Raw genomic sequence first — 18,549 nt, 5'->3', positions numbered from 1 at the left:
GGCAGGAAGGCAGGAAGGCAGGAAGGCAGGAAGGCAGGAAGGCAGGAAGGCAGGAAGGCAGGAAGGCAGGAAGGCAGGAAGGCAGGAAGGAAGACAGGAGGCAGGTAGGAAGACAGGAGGCAGGAAGGAAGAAAAGAAGGAAGAAAGGGAGGAAGGGAGGGAGGGAGGGAGGCAGATTTTATCTCTTACCACGAAAAACATAAAATTAAATAAACTCTGAACAGATTAAACTTCAACATAAAACCTGAAACTCTGAAACCAATAGAAGACACAGAAGGGAGTATAATTAAAGAGTTAGGCACTTTCTAAATTGAACTCTGCAATTTTAGGAAAAATGGCAACATTTGACAAATGGGACTTTATTAAATTAAGTTTCTGTAAAGCCAAGAAAACTGTCAATGGAGGCTAATAAAGACAGAAAAGAATGTTAGCTAGCTCTTTATCTGATAGAGTACTAAAATCTACAATATAAAAGAACTTGAAAAATCTAAACATCAAGAAAATGAACAACTCAATCAAACATTGAGTGAGAGAATTGAACATAAAGTTCTCAGAAGAAATATTAATAGCCGTTCAACAACCTCTCCTGGGCATATACCCAGAAGATATTCCAACTGGTGCTAAGGACACATGCTCCACTATGTTCATAGGAACCTTTATTTATAATAGCCAGAAGCTGGAAAAAAACCCAGATGTGCCTCAACAGAGGAATGGATAAAGAAAATGTGGTACATTTACACAATGGAATTAAAAACAATGAATTAAAAACAATGAATTTATGAAATTCTTGGGCAAATGGATGTATCTGGAGGATATATCCACTTACTGATAAGTGGATATTAGCCCAGAAACTTAGAATACCCAAGATCCAATTTGCAAAACACAAGAAAATCAAGAAGGAAGACCAATGTGTAGATACTTCATTCCTCCTTAGAATAGAGAGCAAAATACCTATGGAAGGAGCTACAGAGACAATGTTTGTAGCTACGACAAAAGGATGGACCATCCAGAGACTAACCCACCCGGGGAATCATCCCATAATCAGCCACCAAACCCAGACACTATTGAATATGCCAGTAAGATTTCACTGAAAGGACCCTGATATAGCTGTCTCCTGTGAGGCTATGCCAGTGCCTTGCAAATACAGAAGTGGATGCTCACAGTCATCTAGAAGATGGAATACAGGGGCCCCCAATGGAGGAGCTAGAGAAAGTACCCAAAGAGCTGAAAGGCTTTGCATATAGGTGGAACAACAATATGAACTATCCAGTACCCCAGAGCTCGTGTCTCTAGCTACATATGTAGAAGAAGATGGCCTAGTTGCCCATCATTGGGAAGAGAGGACCCTTGGTCTTGCAAACTTTATATGCCCCATTACAGGGGAAAGCCAGGGCCAAGAAGCAGGAGTCGGTGGGTAGGGGAGCAGGGTGGGGGGTATAGGGAACTTTCGGGATAGCATTTGAAATGTAAATAAAGAAAATATCTAATAAAAAAAAAGGAAAAAATGTTCAAGCATTTTAAGCCATCTAAGGGAAAGGAAGAGTAAGACTTCATTGAGATTCTGAATGGCCAATTTAAAAAGAAAAACTCAAACTGACAAAAACAAACAACAACAACAAAAAACAGATGAGGTTAGGGATGGAGATTCCCCCAGAAGTTCTTTTATTGTTGAGAATAGATTTTAGTATCCTAGGATTTTTGTTATTCCAAATAAATTTGCAAATTGCCCTTTCTAATTCAATGAAGAATTGAGTTGGAATTTTGATGGGGATTGCATTGAATCTGTAGATTGTTTTTGGCAGGATAGCCATTTTTACTATATTAATCCTGCCAATCCACAAGCATGGGAGACCTTTCCACCCTCTGAGGTCTTCTTCAGTTTCTTTCTTCAGAGACTTGAAGTTCTTTTCATACAGATCTTTCACTTGTTTGGTTAGAGTCACACCAAGATATTTTATATTGTTTGTGACTATCATGAAGGGTGCTGTTTCCCTAATTCCTTCCTTAGCCCATTTATCCTTTGAGTATAGGAAGGCTACAAATTTGTTTGAGTTCATTTTATATCCAGACAGTTTGCTGACCTCAAGCTGTACTACAAAGCAATAGTGATAAAGAACTTCATGGCATTGGTACGGTGACAGGCAGGTAGATCAATGGAATAGAATTGAAGACCTAGGAATGAACCCACACACTTATGGTCACTTGGTTTGACAAAGGAGCTAAAACTATCCAGGGGAAAAAAGACAGCATTTTCAACAAATGGTGCTGGTTCAACTGGAGGTCAACATGTAGAAGAATGCAAATTGATCCATTCTTTTCTCCTTGTACAAAGGTTAAGTCTAAGTGGATCAAGAACCTCTGCATAAAACCAGATACACTGAATATAATAGAAGAGAAAGTAAGGGAAAGCCTAGAACACATGGGCACTAGGGGAAATTCCATGAATAGAACACCAATGACAAATGGCTTTTATACTAAGGTCAAGAATTGACAAATGGGACCTCATAAAATCACAAAGCTTCTGTAAGGCAAAAGACACTGTCAAAGGGCAAAACTGCAACCAACAGATTGGGAAAGGATCTTTACCAACCCTACATCTGATATATACAGAGAACTCAAGAAGTTAGACTCCAGAGAAACAAATAACTCTATTTAAAAAATGAGGAACAGCCGGGAGTGGTGGCACACGCCTTTAATCCCAGCACTTGGGAGGCAGAGGCAGGCGGATTTCTGAGTTCGAGGCCAGCCTGGTCTACAAAGTGAGTTCCAGGACAGCCAGAGCTACACAGAGAAACCCTGTCTCGAAAAACCACAAAAAAAAAAAAAATGAGGAACAGAGCTAAACAGAGAATTCTCAACTGAGAAACCTCAAATGGCTGAGAAGCACCTAAGGAAAGGTTCAACATCTTTAGTCATCAGGGAAATGCAAATCAAAACAACGCTGAGATTCCACCTCACACCAATCAGAATAGCTAAAATAAAAAACTCAGGTCACAGCAGATACTGGCAAGGATGTAGAGAAAGAGGAAGACTCCTCCATTGCTGGCGAGATTGAAGGCTGGTACAACCACTCTGGAAATCAGTCTGGCAGTTCCTCAAGAAATTGGACATAGTACTACCTGTGGATCCAGCTATACCACTCCTGGGCATATACCCAGAAGATGTAATAAGGATACATGTTCCATTATATTCATAGCAGCCTTATTTATAATAAGGAGAAGCTGGAAAAAACCTAGATGTCCCTCAACAGATGAATGGATACAGAAAATGTGGTACATTTACACAATGGAATACTACTCAGCTATGAAAAACAATGGCTTCATGAAATTCTCAGGCAATGGATGGAACTTGAAAATATCATCCTGCGTTAGGTAACAGTTACAAAAGAACACACATGATGTATACTTACTAATAAGTGGATACCAGGCAAAGAGTGTGGAATATTTACAATAAAATTCACAGACCACATGAAACTCAAGACAAAGGAAGATGAAAGTGTGGATGTGTCAGTGTTTCTTAGAAGAGGAAACAAAATACTCACAGGAGGAAATTTAGAGACAAAGTGTGGAGCAGAGACTGAAGAAAAGGCCATCCAGAGACTGCCCCACCTAGGGATTCATCCCATATACAGTCACCAAACCCAGACGCTATTTTGGATGCTAAAAAGTGCTTGCTGACAGGAGCCTGATATGGCTGTCTCCTGAGAGGCTCTTCCAGAGCCTGACAAATACAGAGGCAGATGCTCACAACCAACAATTGAACTGCACACGGGGTCCCCAATGGAGGAGCTGGAGAAGGGACTGAAGGAGCTGAAGGGGTTTGCAGCTCCATGGGAGACCAACAGTGTCAACCAGCCAGACCCCCTAGTGCTCCTGGGGACTGAACTACCAACCAAAGAGTACAAGCTCTGGTTGCATATGTAGCAGACATCAATGGGAGGAGTGACCCTTGGGCCTCAGGTTATTAGATGCCCCAGTGTAGGGGAATGCCATGGTGGGGGAGCACCCTCATAGAGGCAGAGGGAGGCGAGAAGGGATAGAGGGTTTCTGAAGGGGAGACCTGGAAAGGGGAAAACATTTGAAATGTAAATAAAAAAAAATATCCAGTGAAGAAAAAGAAAGAAGAAAAACAGATCAAGGTGAATGGAAGAAGGAGAAACCTTATTCACTATTGTATTTATATTGATACAGCCCCTATGGCAATCAGTATAGAGTTTTCTCAAAAGGGCAAGAATAGATTTTCCGTATGATCCAGATCCACCACTCATCATGCTATTTCCTAGCGTGAAGTCAAGATGTCAACCTGACACAGGCTAGAGGTGTTTGGAAGGATGGCCACTCAATTGAGAAAATGCTCTAAATGCACTGAAGTGGCCTGCCATCAAGCCTGTGAGGTATTTTCTTTACTGATGATCCATATACAAGGGTCCTGCCCATTTTGGGTAGTGCTATTCCTAAACAGGAAGTCCTGGATAGTATGAGAAAGTAGACAGAAGAAGCCATGGGGAACAGTTGGTAAGCTGTGTTCTTCTATGACCCCGGCTTCAGTTGCTATTTCCTGATTCCAGCTTTGAGTTCCTGACCTGGCTTTCTTTGTTGATAAAGTATGATGTGGAAGAAGTAAAAGAAATCCTTCATCCTCAAGTTGCTTTTGGCAATGATGTTTTATCACAACAATGGAAAACTTAAAACAGCATATAGTCAAAGGATTATCCCAAGACAGTGATGCCTCTATACCCATGTTCATAACTGCTCTACTCATAATAGTTAGAAATGGAATCAACATATGTGTCTATTGACTTATAAACTAATGATAAAATGTGGTACATAAACACAATTCAATTTCATTCCGCTGTAAAAAAAAAAGATTACATTATAAAATATGCAGGTAAATTGATGGAACTAGAAATTATACTTGGTGAGGTAACATGGGCCAAGAAAATGAATTCCTCCCTTTTCTCTCTAATATGAAGATCCTATCTCTTCAGTTATAGATCTCTGTACTTATATTGAAATATTTGTCCATAGAATCCAGGAAGCAAAAAAAGAATCATAGAGGAGTTGAGGTGGGAATAATGGTGGGAATGATGGTGGGAATGAAGTGGGGGAAATATAGTGGGTGCGAAAATAGAGGAGGATACACCAGGCATAAAACGGCTTAGGTAAGGTTGATAATGGGTGATGAGGGAAATGCAGGTATGGGTATGGGTGGGGGTAAACATCCTAATGATGCCCCCAAAAGCCATATAGAAGCCTAATGCTTTATAATATAACAATAATTGAAAATATTAAAATATTAAACATATAAACTGAGGAAGTATCATCCTTCATAGACTAGAACTCTCATTCCCATGGGCTTTTATATAAACACTCCAGTGCTGAGTGCAGGATACCTTCCATGAGCTGTTATTCAGAGACACCCCAGGGGCTCCTATAAGAAAAGTAGGTATTGCATCACTCTTGGTTGTCCACAAATGGTGAGATCATCACTGAAAACAGTGCACAGAAATCTAGTTAGAACTGTATTGGGAAACACTCCCTTTTGACTAGCATTGAAAGTGCTCAAGGCACTGTGCAGACTACTGGGCGAGAAAACCCACAAGTAGTCTCAACCTGCTGTAGATCATGCATGCAGGCAACCCCATCTTAACAGCAGCATATGCCCACTGGTGCAGTAGTAGCACTAATACATTGGTGGTCATGTATGATTGGATTATAAGCATGTACCAGGAGAGGAAATACATATATAGTATTATCACTAAAAACATGGTTAAAAGCCTATACCTGGGGAGTTCATAGTCCTAAGGTAGGAAACACAGTACCTTTTTTAGAAAACTTACTTCTAAATGTTTCTGTGCATAGAATAGTACTGTTCTCTTTCTTTCTTTCTTTCTTTCTTTCTTTCTTTCTTTCTTTCTTTCTTTCTTTCTTTCTGAGATTCATGTATGGTAACAGTGGAGGGAATTAGTGAATGTTGAGGTCTCTACCCTTGGAAACATCTCAGGAAAAAGGAATGGAAAAAAATATAGTTAGAGAACAAGAAGTTCCCTGGCATCCTGCATTCAGATGGGAACAAACCTTGGCAATGGCTACCTGTACAACTGTACAAGACTGGACCCTGCAACAACATACCATCATGGATAGGGGAAGCATCACTAGGCTTCATATCAATTTGAAGAGCTCTTGACTGTGGGGGATTGGGCTATGCACAGACAGGCTGGTCTCCAGTCGAGCTGAGGTCTGAACCCTAAGAAGGGTGATAATTCACCTACATGACAGTACGCATTCCTTTGTTTTGGAACTCTGGCTCCTGCCTAAGTTACCACCCCCCACAACCCCCACAAGAGAAGCATGGCTAAAAGTCATGTAGGTAATGGCTCAAGCTTCTGACCTTCAGGCTAAACTCCTCCCCAGTTACTTAGCAACAGTAAAGACCATAAAAAGGGCTGCTCAGCCCCACCTCTCTCTCTCTTGTTTCTCACTCTCTTACCTCTTACCCCTCACTCTCACCCTCTCTTTCCTCTCTTTGTCTTCTCTCCTCTCTCTTCTCTCTGTCTTTTCCTCTCCTCTCTCCTCTTCTCTCCTCTTCTCTCTTCTTCCCCTCTTACTCTCTTTCTCTCTAGCCTTCCACCTTCTCTCTTTTCTACCTTCTCTTTCCCCCTGCTATTCTACAATAAAGCTCTAAAACCATAGAGGGTCTCTGCTCACCAAAATCCACTACACTCACTCTCGTTGATGTTGGGAACCTCTTCCCTCATCCCTCTCTCCCATAACCCTGGTGGCTTTAGCAAAGTAGCTCCAGGAATCCCAGGTAGGGCTGCCCCTTGGCCACCCCCTGAAGAGTGAGTCAGAGGCTTGAATGCCCACCCAGGGCTAAGTGGAAGGTGTATGGCAGCCCTCCCATGCCTGACTGACCAGAGAATAGGTGGAACTCTGGCGGGGTGTGGGCTTCCCCTTTCCTCCTCTTCCCCAGGGCATCCCCTGGGCCCCGTTTTAGTTCCCAACACTTGACTATTACAAGTTGGTGCCCATGGGGGTGTCATTTTCTTCAGTGGTGTAGCCTCTAGGTAGACAAGTTGAAGGGAAGATGTTCAGAGGAAAATGAATAGAGATAACAGGGTACTGGGGTGAATAAAGTCACAGCACACTAGTATCTGTGTAAAACTATAAAAAAAAATTTAAAGAGACAAGTTTATAGGGCTTGAAGTAATTGTTGTAGGTTAGAATTTGCTGAGAGCACACAAGGTGAAAGCTGAAGACACAGGACTTCCTTTTGAAATAGTAAATCATTTTACAATTAACAAGGGGAGTGTGTTACACTTATTTGCCAACCTAGTACAAGCTGCTAAGATGTATATTTTACATTGGTGAATTGTGTGATATGGGAACTATATCTCAAGAAGGCTTTGGGTTTAAGAAAAGTGGCTGCTCTTATACAAAGACTCAAGTTTTGTTCTCTGTGCATTCATGGAGATCATACTATTTGTAAAGCCAGTTCTAGAGGATCTGATGGCATCTTCTGGCCTCCTCACTCACTGCAATGTATATCATACATACATACATACATACACACACAGGCAAAATTCTGCCATATAAAATAGAAATAATAAATAAATCTCTTAAAGAAGAAGTCTGCTAAGTATAGTTCAAAGACAGTTGCTAAAAAGCCACAAAAGATGGACATAAGTTTATGAAATTGCTAAAAAATGTTTGAATAATAGAAGACTGTAAATAGAACCATGGGTCTTGATTTCTGATATTCATAACTTTTGCAAGGAACTACGTGATATTCTACCACTAGGGGCAGGATTCCTGATCGTCCAAGGCCTAGACTTATGACTTCCTTTTGCCTAATGGACAACAGGGAGATATGTTACGACCAAAGGCCTGCTCTTCCTGTATACATTGTCTACCCTTTCTTGTGCCTCAAGCTTCCTTAATTCCACAAGGCAATGAGATGCAGGTAAGTGGAACCACATCCCAATTGTGCCCTGCCAGGCCAGCCTTCTTCAAGAAATCTGCAGCATTCTGTAACAAGGTCTAATTGCCCCCCATTTTCTGTATGTCTTTATTAAAATAGAACTCAAAATAAAATTTTGTGATTTTTTTTTAATTTTGAAAAAGGAAAGGTGAAGGACTCATACAGTTCCATACAAATAAATTGGAGGATGATAGGTAGGACCCAGAGCAAATACATCTTTCCAATCCCAACTTGAATTTACATTAAACCTGTAATATAGTTCTGACCTAATAGAAATACATCTTTTAGGCTGAAGTGCATTGTAATGTGCTTTGAGTGTATTTCCAGTTAGGAATCACAATCCTACAGTGTGGAGCTGAGTTTTCGTAGCAGTTTTGCTGTCTGCATTGCACATTAATTCACGGCAGGCCAGAGGTACATCTGTGTTGAATCCGGCTTTCCAGCTGAGAAGGTGACAGCAGAATATTGCCAAGGCTGTGTTAGCAATTAGGGCTGAATCACACACCTGATAGTGCCTGTTAATGGAGACACAGAATATAGACAGACACAGGCCTGTTTCTAAAAGCAGCAAGTAAGAGTGGATAACACACTGCTTTGAGAGGCAGCATCCTGTCTGGAGATAAATGGAATCTGAGTAAAAATATTTACTGAGGATACTGATTATTGTGATTAATACCCAGTGTGCATTACATCAGACACAGCCCCTTGCTCGGAAGGCTGCCTACGATCAATGCCACAGTCATTGCAACTCAGAGAGAATTCCTTGATAAGCAAAGGCTTCGTATATGCTGGGGACCATTCATTCATTCACTCACTCATTCTTCATGTCTTTACTCACTCATTCATGTCTTCAGCAAATACTTGCAATCTATGTAACCTACCTAGCTTTATCCAAAATAAAGAAGAAGTAAACAAAAGTAAAAGTATACCCCACAGTATTATAAACACAGGCAGAAAGCAACAGGTAAACAAATGAACACTATTTAATATGTAGTCTGTCTGTCCTTTTGTGGGACACAGATAACCTAAAACAGCAAGGATGTTTGTAGGCTTAATGTCTGAATTATGGCTGTTTCAGAAAATGTTTGGTCCTCTCAGTGAAGTTACACTTCTCCACGTAGGTCAATAGTCAGTAAATATTTTTACTCAGATTCCATTTATCACCAGACAGGATGCTGCCTTCTCTCTCTCAAAGCAGTGTGTTATCCACTCTTACTTTGCTTTTTGGCTACAGCAAGACACAGTGCAATGTAGTATTTTCCTGGTAATGACGCTGACTGCTCCCTTCCAGGTTTTCCTGCTCTATGAATAGGTGGGGTGTGCTCCAGAAACTTTCCTGCAAAGAATGAGAGCAAAGAAAAAAAAAGGAAAGAAAAAGAAACAAAAGAAAAGGGGGAGACCTAAGTTTTTCTTGGGGATGAACTTTAAGATAGAGAGTAGAAGCCCTGCTCCCTCAGACTGGAGCAAGGTCATTGTGTCTTCCAAATTTATTTTCAAAATAATATAAAATGTTTATCACTGTCCACATTGGATAAAAATAATCACCTTTCGGGTATGTTAGCAGTTTCAAATGTATATTTTTTAAATATAAAATAAGTAAATAATAAAAGAACTTAAAGTGAATCTCATTTCACTGCATCATTTTACTGCCCAAAAGGAGTTATTTCTGTGTTTGAAAGTAAATAAGGTGTTTGGCTTTTTCTTGCTTTTTTTTTTTTTCTTCCAGAAAATACAACAGGAAGGGAATACCACAAGAGCATGATGGAATACCTCATGACGTCATGGCATTTGTGCTAATAGTATTGGTTAAAGTGAAGTTCTCTTTTACATGTACTTTATACATACACACATAAATGTCCAATACATATGTGCATATATACATATATACTATATTTGAATGTAGGTAAAGTCACATTAGAATATGAAAGTGACACAGAAAGAAATTCATAACCAAGAGCCTGAGATTCAAAATAGTTTCTCTTAATAGCAATTGTGTTTTGAGCCCTGGTCCAGAACTTTGATGAGATAAGAAGAGGTACTGAGTGCCCAGCTTTTGTTGTTATCCCTCCTGCTATAAGAGAAAGAAGCCATAAATTAATCTCAATAGCCCTCCTTCATTATGAACCATGCCAGGAACTTACTAAGGCCTACCAATGAGCATCCAGTACCTAAATCCCTCTCTTCTCACATGTTCATTTCTTTATAGACATCAGTATCTTCCCATTGCTCAAGTTTCCTTAGGCATGGCCAGTCTGCTGCAGACTTGCCTTCAGTCACCTCTTCTCAGCACTGGCTATGCTTTGTCAACTTTAGTTCATTGTATTTGGTGTCTAGCTAGAGCACAGAAATAACTGTGACCGCTGTTTTCTTCATAGCCAACCCTCTTTTCATTGCTTCCACTTGTTTTCCCATTCTAACCTTAGAACTATAGCTTCCCATTTGGAGAATTGATCTAAACATTATCCTGGAGTGAGTGCCATACCTATCAACTTCTACACCATTTATACTCAAGCCATTAAGAACATGACTCATGCTGTATTTTCTTACACCTCTCTCTGATGCACATTTGGTCTAGATGCCTTCTCACCCACAAAGCTGCTCATAGAAACCCTTAGATAATGCAATTTATGTGCATTCTGGCCTTTCCTCACTCCTAGCTCATATGCAAGGAAACTTTCTGATTTTCATTGTTCTGTCCACTCCATATACGATAGACCTCATGTCCCACTCACCACTCAATCTTCAGCCCTGCACAAATGTGCCATGGTATTTTCTGATTTGAAGTGAACTGCATCTCTTAAAATGAATATCACCAGTCTCTCAAAGCTGTACTGCAGGATAGCATGTGCTCAGTCCTGTGTCTGAAGACACACTACTGTCTTTCTAAAGTAGGAATCATGTCACCATCTCTGATAAAGGAGGCTAACAAATATTTGTTAATTCACAGGAAGCACGGTGAATCTGAGTCTCCAGCCACAATATCCATACATCTAAGCTGTCACAGGCCCCAGTCATGTCATTTTCCATCCTCACTGTGCCCCAACATCAGTCTGCTCTGTTTGTAATGAAAATCATTGAAAAACAAAAGCAGTGTATTCCCCTTTGGTAAAGTGACAGCTTGTGATGCCATTTTTCATAATCTGAATTTCAAAGAGTAGAGGTGTCCCACCAGAATTCCCAGCATGAGCAAGGTATGAGGCTGTGAATCTCTTCCCAGGTGATTAGGCTTGAACAACTTAATTTTGTTCGTGCAACATGATGTTGTGGAAACAAACGAGATACGGCATGAGTCAGCTGCTGTAAAGACACACTGAGGATGCAGGGCCACCTGTCTCTTCTTTAATAGCACGGTTTCTAGTAAAGAGAGTTAATTGTGGATTACTTGAAGCAACTGAAGTATATGATGCTTTAAACCACAGCAAAGCACTTGAGAGTGGCATTCATAGTGCATGAATGCATAGCTCCCCATCACAGCACAAGGCATTGTATATGCTCATGTAGCAACTTCGGTTCCCATCTGTGAAACTGACGTAAGTATATTGAATGATCTCTCATATTTAAGTGAGACAGTTCATTATTTGGTGATGGAGTCTTAATCTGAGCTTTTATGTTTATAGTGAGGTTTTATAAGAACATTAAATCAAAGTCACCACAATGGAGCATATGGTGTCACATAAGGTGGTATATTAATTTGCAGCTTCTCAGACAGTCAGAATTTGTAAGCTCAGAGAAATACCATTCTTCTTAGTTTTGAAAAGAAAATCACCAACATCCTTACAGAAGACTATATTCCATGTTACATGGCTAGCAAGCATACTTACAGTGGTAACAGTTCCCAGTTTAGAACAAAATGATAAAACTTCTCACATTCTTAAGGATTTTCTTTACTTTATAAAAACCTTCATTACTTATAACTAAGCAACCTCCATTTTCCTTCTCCCAGGTCAGGAGTTGGTCCAGTGCACTTCAGATTGTAAAGTTCACTGTCAGAAGCACGCTGTTTTTTTCCTTCCTGAGGGGACTGTTTATGACTCTAAGTCTTAAGTCTTCTTCAGTCAGTTCCAAGGCCAGAGAAGGAAGCAGGTGCAGCCTGCAGCTGTTGCTGGCTCCCTAAAGATGCATTACGAATCTGCTCGGTGAAGGCAGCGACCAGGGCTGTCAGGACTGCACAAGGTACTACACTCAGAAGATTACAGAATGAATCCCTGACTGCCTGAGACAAAATAGCAGTACCCAAAGAGGTTAACATGAACACACACATACACACACACACACACACACATGCACACATGCATTCACACATGTGAAAGTGTGCACGTACAATAGAGAGATAGAGACAGAGACAGAGCTTGCTCATAAAACTATGTCCACAATACAGAAGAAATACATTCCGCTGCAAGGGTGTTGGTGGATTTTCTTTTCAAAGCTAGAATAGTCCTTCTCTTTAAGCTCACGAGCTGTGAGTGTTTGAAAAGTTGCAAACTGATATTCACCCTATGTGACACTTCATTGTGGTGACTTTGACTATACAGGGATGTTCCGAATCATGGCACTGATCATGAGACTTCATTTTTTTTTTTCAATTCCTGAAACATTTATTTCCAGGCAGAAAATGGACACTGCCAACATACATCTTATCTTTTTTTTCTCATATTCTACATTTTTGTTACTTTAGTTTTTTTACAATCTAGTCATTGCCCCCATCCCAGTCCACCCTGCCACAGTTTCTCATCCCATTCCTCCTCCGCCCCCCTTTTTCCAAGAGGATGCCTCTCACCAGGCCTTCCCACTCCCTGAGGCCTCCCCTCTCTCTGGGGCCTCAAGTCTCTCAGGGGTTATGCTAGGCACCTCCTCTCCCACTGAGGCCAAACCAGGCAATCCTCTGCTGTATCTGTATCTGGAGCTTTGGACCAGTTCTTGTATGCTGCCTGATTGGTGACTCAGGATCACGAGACTTCTTGACCAAAGATTACAGGGGTTGGAGGAGCAGGGAAGAGAGCAAAGTCTGTGGGGAGGAAAGCCTGCAGCTTTCCCTATGAGCCCTCACCCCTGCAATGGACTGTAAGCCTATCTGGAAGTCATTGCCTGTTTTTGAAAGGATTTTCCCATCTCCACTGCTCTCAGCAGTCAGTACTAAGCAAAATCAGGAAGACTCAAGATAACTCCTAAAAGTGATTCCTACCAGCAGGATCCCATTGTTGGTTCCTTTTAATTGAAATAATGGAGAGCATTAGTTACTGTTCTGTTGCTGTGACCAAAAGCAGCTTACAGAAGAAAGAGTTTGTTTAGCACATGATTCCAGAGGGATAAGAGTCTATCATGGCTGGGGGACACGGAAGCAAAAGGCAGAAGGAAGAAGCTGAGAGATCACTTGTCAATCACATAAAGAAAGTAGAAAGATAGATAGAACTTGAAATGGGATGAACCTATAAACTCTCAAAGTCTTTAGCCGCAATTGTGTACTTTCCATTAAGTTTCCATTACCTAACCTCCCCCAAACAGTACTGCCAACAGAGGAGCACGTGTGTCAATACATGAGCTTATGAGGGACATTCACTATTCAAACCACCACAAAGCTTTACCATATGCTTTTTAAACTTGAACTTGATTGGGTCTCAGCTCTTAACTGCAAACACCACTTTTAAGACATCTTGATTTTCAACCAACAAGACACCACAGAGGTTCCAGGGACTAAACTGCCAACCAAAGAATACTCATGGAGGGACTGATGGCTCCAGCTGCATATGTAGCAGAGGATGGCCTTATCTAGCATGATTGGATGTCCTTTGTCCTGTGAAGGCTCGATGGCCCAACATAGGAGAATGCTAAGGCTGTGAGAAGGAAGTACGTGGGTGGGTGGGAGAGCACTGTCATAGAAGCAGGGGAAGGAGGCTGGGATGGGGAAACCAGGAAAGGGGATAATATTTGAAGTGTAAACAAATAAAATATCCAATAAACTATTTTTAAAAGACATTTAGATTTTCAAACTCTAAGGTTTAAGTCATTTTTTACCTACCTACAAGTATCATAGAATACACTTAGAAAAGTATACCATGAAAGCTCAGAGAACAACACAGCTGCACAACAGCAGTATTTAGGAAATCAGGGATGGGTGATTTCCATGACTACATAATGAACCAAAGCTTAAACATTTTAGAACCACGTATGTTCCTCTTAGTATAGCTCTCCTGTATATTCCTAAGCCAAGGCTTCTAACACAGGTTGTCACTGTGCTAGAACAGAATTAAGAAACACAGATGCTGAAGACAAAGTAATGCTGAGATAAAGAGCAACACTTGTGTTCTCCCAGAACATGCCAGCTGCAAGTTGTAAGGGGTGGAATCAAGGAGATTAAACACGATCGATAGGTCACTTGGAAGGGAAAGGTAGTCATATACTAAAGTAAAAAGGAGGCCAACTCTACCAAGCGAAGGCAAAGGCACCAGGGGAAAATGATGAGCATCAGCAAGGCCAGAGAAACAGGGGAGGAAGACTGGCCCTGAGCATCTGTGATGGAACTACTGAGTAGTCACTGGTGAGAGGTGGTCCAGGAGAGAGTACAAGTCATAGCCCAAGGTGGATTTAAAAGCACACAAAGGACCCTTCAAGAAACCCTGGCTAAGAGAGTGCACAGTCCTTTGGCCTCAGGCTGTGTCCTTAAATCACACACAAGGGCTACACTAGGGTGCACTTCTCATAAGGATCCTAGAGGTTCTGCAAAGCAAGGCCAGCCCAGGCCACAAAAGATAAACCTGTGGTAAAAAAGACATCCATTTGTTTCTTTCTCCTGACATTATCTCTTTTCCTCTCAGATAAGGAGTAAGAAAGGGTAGGAACCATTGCCCAGTCCTCTTCTGAAAATCTAAGTCCTCAGCCTCCCAATTTGATGCACCTAAATTTGTATGTTTTATGAGAACATGGAATAAAGGACATGACATAGCCAAAGTCAGCCTGAAACGGGCCCCTGGGAGATGTCTGTCAATACTTTTGTTTTATTTTGTTTTGTTTTGTTTTGTTTGTTACAGTTGGGTGGGGCTGCTGCAAGGGCTGTGGAACCTGTGAAGTAATCTTACATGCTTAAGGCAACGTCACATAAAACGGAATTGTTTGATCTACAAGGAAAGCAATGCCATTTGAGCAACTCCAGTATAGGCCCCAAAGCCCATAGCTCTCGCAGGAAGGTCTAGCACAGCCATCTTAGGTTTATTCTGCCTAGGACTCCCTTTCATGGCAACTTTGAAATATAATTTTTTCTACTTGCTCTCCTACTATCATTCCGCAGTCACAGGTTTTTAACCAATGAAATCTAGTATTTAATTTTCCTTTTGACAAGTGTTTCTATTCTTCAAGGCATGAGAGACAGCCACATTCTCAACACTCAAAGTGCTCTTTCTGCTCAGATTGCCACAGTGTGTAGGATCTCTAGGGTACATACATGCCTCATGAGCCCGTGTGATGTCACCTGGCATACCTGTGCTTCAAACTGAGAACTAAAATGGATATAGGCAGTCAGGCAACCTGCAGACCTTTTGCTAAGGAAGTTATTAAATGTCAAAAGTGAAATAGCTTTATATTTACTGAAAGCCCTCATGTCGATAACATTTCATAAATTATAACTTGGGTAAAAACTAACATCAGAGTAAAAATAAGAGCTTGCTTTCCACACACCCCCTTGGTTAGTGGGTCTTCTACTGCCCTTTCTTCTGGGTCTTTTGCCACAGGCAATGGTCATCATTACACACAGTTCTATGTGAGTGGCTCTAAATCCAAAACCACAGTTTCTGGTGCTACAACTCCATGAGGAATACATGTTGCTAACAGATGGTATTCAGATTGGTGCTGAGGTGACAGTCACTACTATAAGAAAGATTACACTACACCTAGCAAAGGAGGGGCAGTCCAGCACCTCTGCAAAGCCTGAGCATCATGACTTCCTGTGTACATTATCACCAGTGACCTTCATAGAACCTCAAAGCTTAGCTTCATAGGATCCTGGGACAGATCATTATTTTCCTTTTGTGTGTTCTGATGATACAGTAGGGGCAGGGGCACTTACTAGTTCTAGATAAACTTTCCCTCCAGGAGTAGTACTTTAAAGAAAGCAGTCCTCCTATAAATTTATTTCATAAAGGAAACCAACTGATGCAGTGCCCAACATCCCATTACCTTCCAATTGGGACTTCATAACTAGGCTGTCATTCATCTGCCCTTTAAACTAGGATCCCCACAGACCTAATTATTTATGCCCAAATCCCATAGTCTGTCTAACCCTATGCCCAATTGAACTGTGTCACTTGATTCCAATGGAAACATTGGAGGTCCTTGTGTACATTTTATTTTTACTTGTTTGTTTTTGGTTTTTGGTTTTTAGTTTTTCTGAGACAGGGTTTCTCTGTGTAGCCCTGGTTGTCCTGGAACTTGCTCTGTAGACCAGGCTGGCCTCAAACTCAGAAATCCACCTGCCTCTGTCTCTCAAGTGCTGGGATTAAAGGCATGCGCCACCACTGCCCAGCTTATTTTTTTTTCTAATGTAATTAACTATTTGTACATGGTCTCCCATGTGGTCTATGTGGTCCCTAATTGGGCAAATTTGAGTAATGTATTATCTTTTCAAGGTGTTAGTTCCTGATCTGTAGAACTTTTAAAGCTGTGAAAAAAGAAAAAGTCTGGTCTGAGCAAGCAACATGGTGAGACTCAGGTACTAGATAGCTGCAGAAGAATAATTGGTATGTATTCTCAGGGGACCATTTCTGATTATTGGGTGCATGTTGCCTGTGCTTAGATTCTAGAGAAAAATAAAAAGCCATACATACATGGTAGGCAGGACAATCAGGATAGCAATGGGACACTATGTATAGGAAATTTGACCCAAAATACTAACACAGAGTGGGCAGCAAAGTCATTGCCACCAACTGAGGCAGGAAGATATCCCTGTTCCTGGGATCTGCCCCTACAGAGTCAGGGAGGTGGGCTAGGGATGAGAGGAGTGAGCTCCTTGCTCCTTGCATGAATCTGCCAACACCTACTTCCCTTTATTACCAAGTACAAAGAAGAGGAGGAAGAGACCCTACATCAGTTCCTCTTTCCACATCAGTTTCCCATGGTGTTACTGACTCCAAGGTATAGAAATACAGGAGCAAGTTCTTATGGTTTTATCACAATAGTATTTGCATGTGTTTATTTCTTACAGCCTTATTTGTCATGAAAAAATATAAACTGAATTCTTAAAAATTACATTAACTCATATTCTAGTAGCTATACCACAACCAGGTTTTGTTGAATAAATTTTATAATTTATATCTACCAGTAATTCAGCCTCAACCTACAACTTACATTCTCAGGACCAAAATTTAGAATGGGTAGACAATTTTAAGACTGCAGATGGTTTCAGGAAGTGGATGGCTCTTTCTATGAGTGTCTTCCCTCTGACATTTGTTGCCAACATTAGCAGAGAAGGAAATGGTAGGGAGCTGGACTTGAATTAATAAATCACCTGTCAATCTGAACAGGCTATAAAGCTTTATACAAGCATTCATAAAGGTTACAGAGTGTGAAGTGTTATTTTTTTCTGATGATACTTAATAAAGGTTAGCAGAGCACATAGTAACAATAGTTTCTAACAGGTTTATCTGCCAAATGATCAGCCACAAGCAAGCATAAGAAACAGCAAGGTAGACCCTTCCCATACCACAGTGCTCACTTGAAGCTACTAGAAACATGTCACCCACCCCTCATATGCTCTTTACATCCTGAATGGTAATGTTTTTCATAGTTACACATTATATATGTGTGCATACACACACACCTAGCAGGAACATAAAACTGCCAAGAATGTTGCATAATTCCAATCTAAAAAATATTAAATGAAAGTAAAAAGATGTGTCAACATGGAAGACTAAATTACTCCATAGTCAGAAGGATATGAAGAAAACAGGGAGGAACTGGGGGGGGGGGAGGGGGAATAGAGGAAAAGGAAACTATAATCAGGATTTATTGTGTGATAAACTATTTTCAATAAAAGGGGGAAAGACTACATTTTCTCTATAAAAATTATGATTAAATAAATTAAAGAAGATTAGAAAATCATTTAATGGATCAGTACAGGTAGCACAGAAACCAGGACCTCTTACCATTCTACCAGAATACTAAAGTTTGGATCCCAGCACCCACATTGGATGCTCACCCAAACCTACAAATCCAATTCCAAATTCAAGGGAAACAATGTACCTTGCAGCCTCTGTAGATACCTGCACACACCCTTACATACACTTGTTCATACATCCTTACACATATGTGTACATGCTCAAACACACACACACACACACACACAAACACATACACAGAGAGAGAAAAGAAAGGAAAGGAAAGGAAAGGAAAGGAAAGGAAAGGAAAGGAAAGGAAAGGAAAGGAAAGGAAAGAAAAGGAAAGGAAAGGAAAGGAAGAGGGGGGAGGGGGAGGGGGAGAGAGGGAGAGGGTGAGGGACAGGGAGAGGGACAGGAGAGGGACAGGGAGAGGGAGAGAAAGAAAGAAAGAAAGAAAAAGAGAAAGAGAAAGAGAAAGAGAAAGAGA

General features: G+C 40.9%; 1 protein-coding gene across 1 annotated transcript in view; it reads right to left on the bottom strand.

The window, feature by feature from the left end:
* The window catches only part of Abca13 (ATP binding cassette subfamily A member 13), a 471,059-nt gene that overhangs the window by 26,593 nt on the left and 425,917 nt on the right, over positions 1-18,549 (bottom strand). The gene's annotated exons all lie outside the window — the stretch shown is intronic.

This window comes from Mus caroli, chromosome 11 (genome assembly GCF_900094665.2).
Source record: "Mus caroli chromosome 11, CAROLI_EIJ_v1.1, whole genome shotgun sequence".
In the NCBI taxonomy this organism is placed as follows: Eukaryota; Metazoa; Chordata; class Mammalia; order Rodentia; family Muridae; genus Mus; species Mus caroli.
Note: the sequence above shows the minus strand (reverse complement) of the source record. Positions and strands in the feature narration are given on the sequence as shown.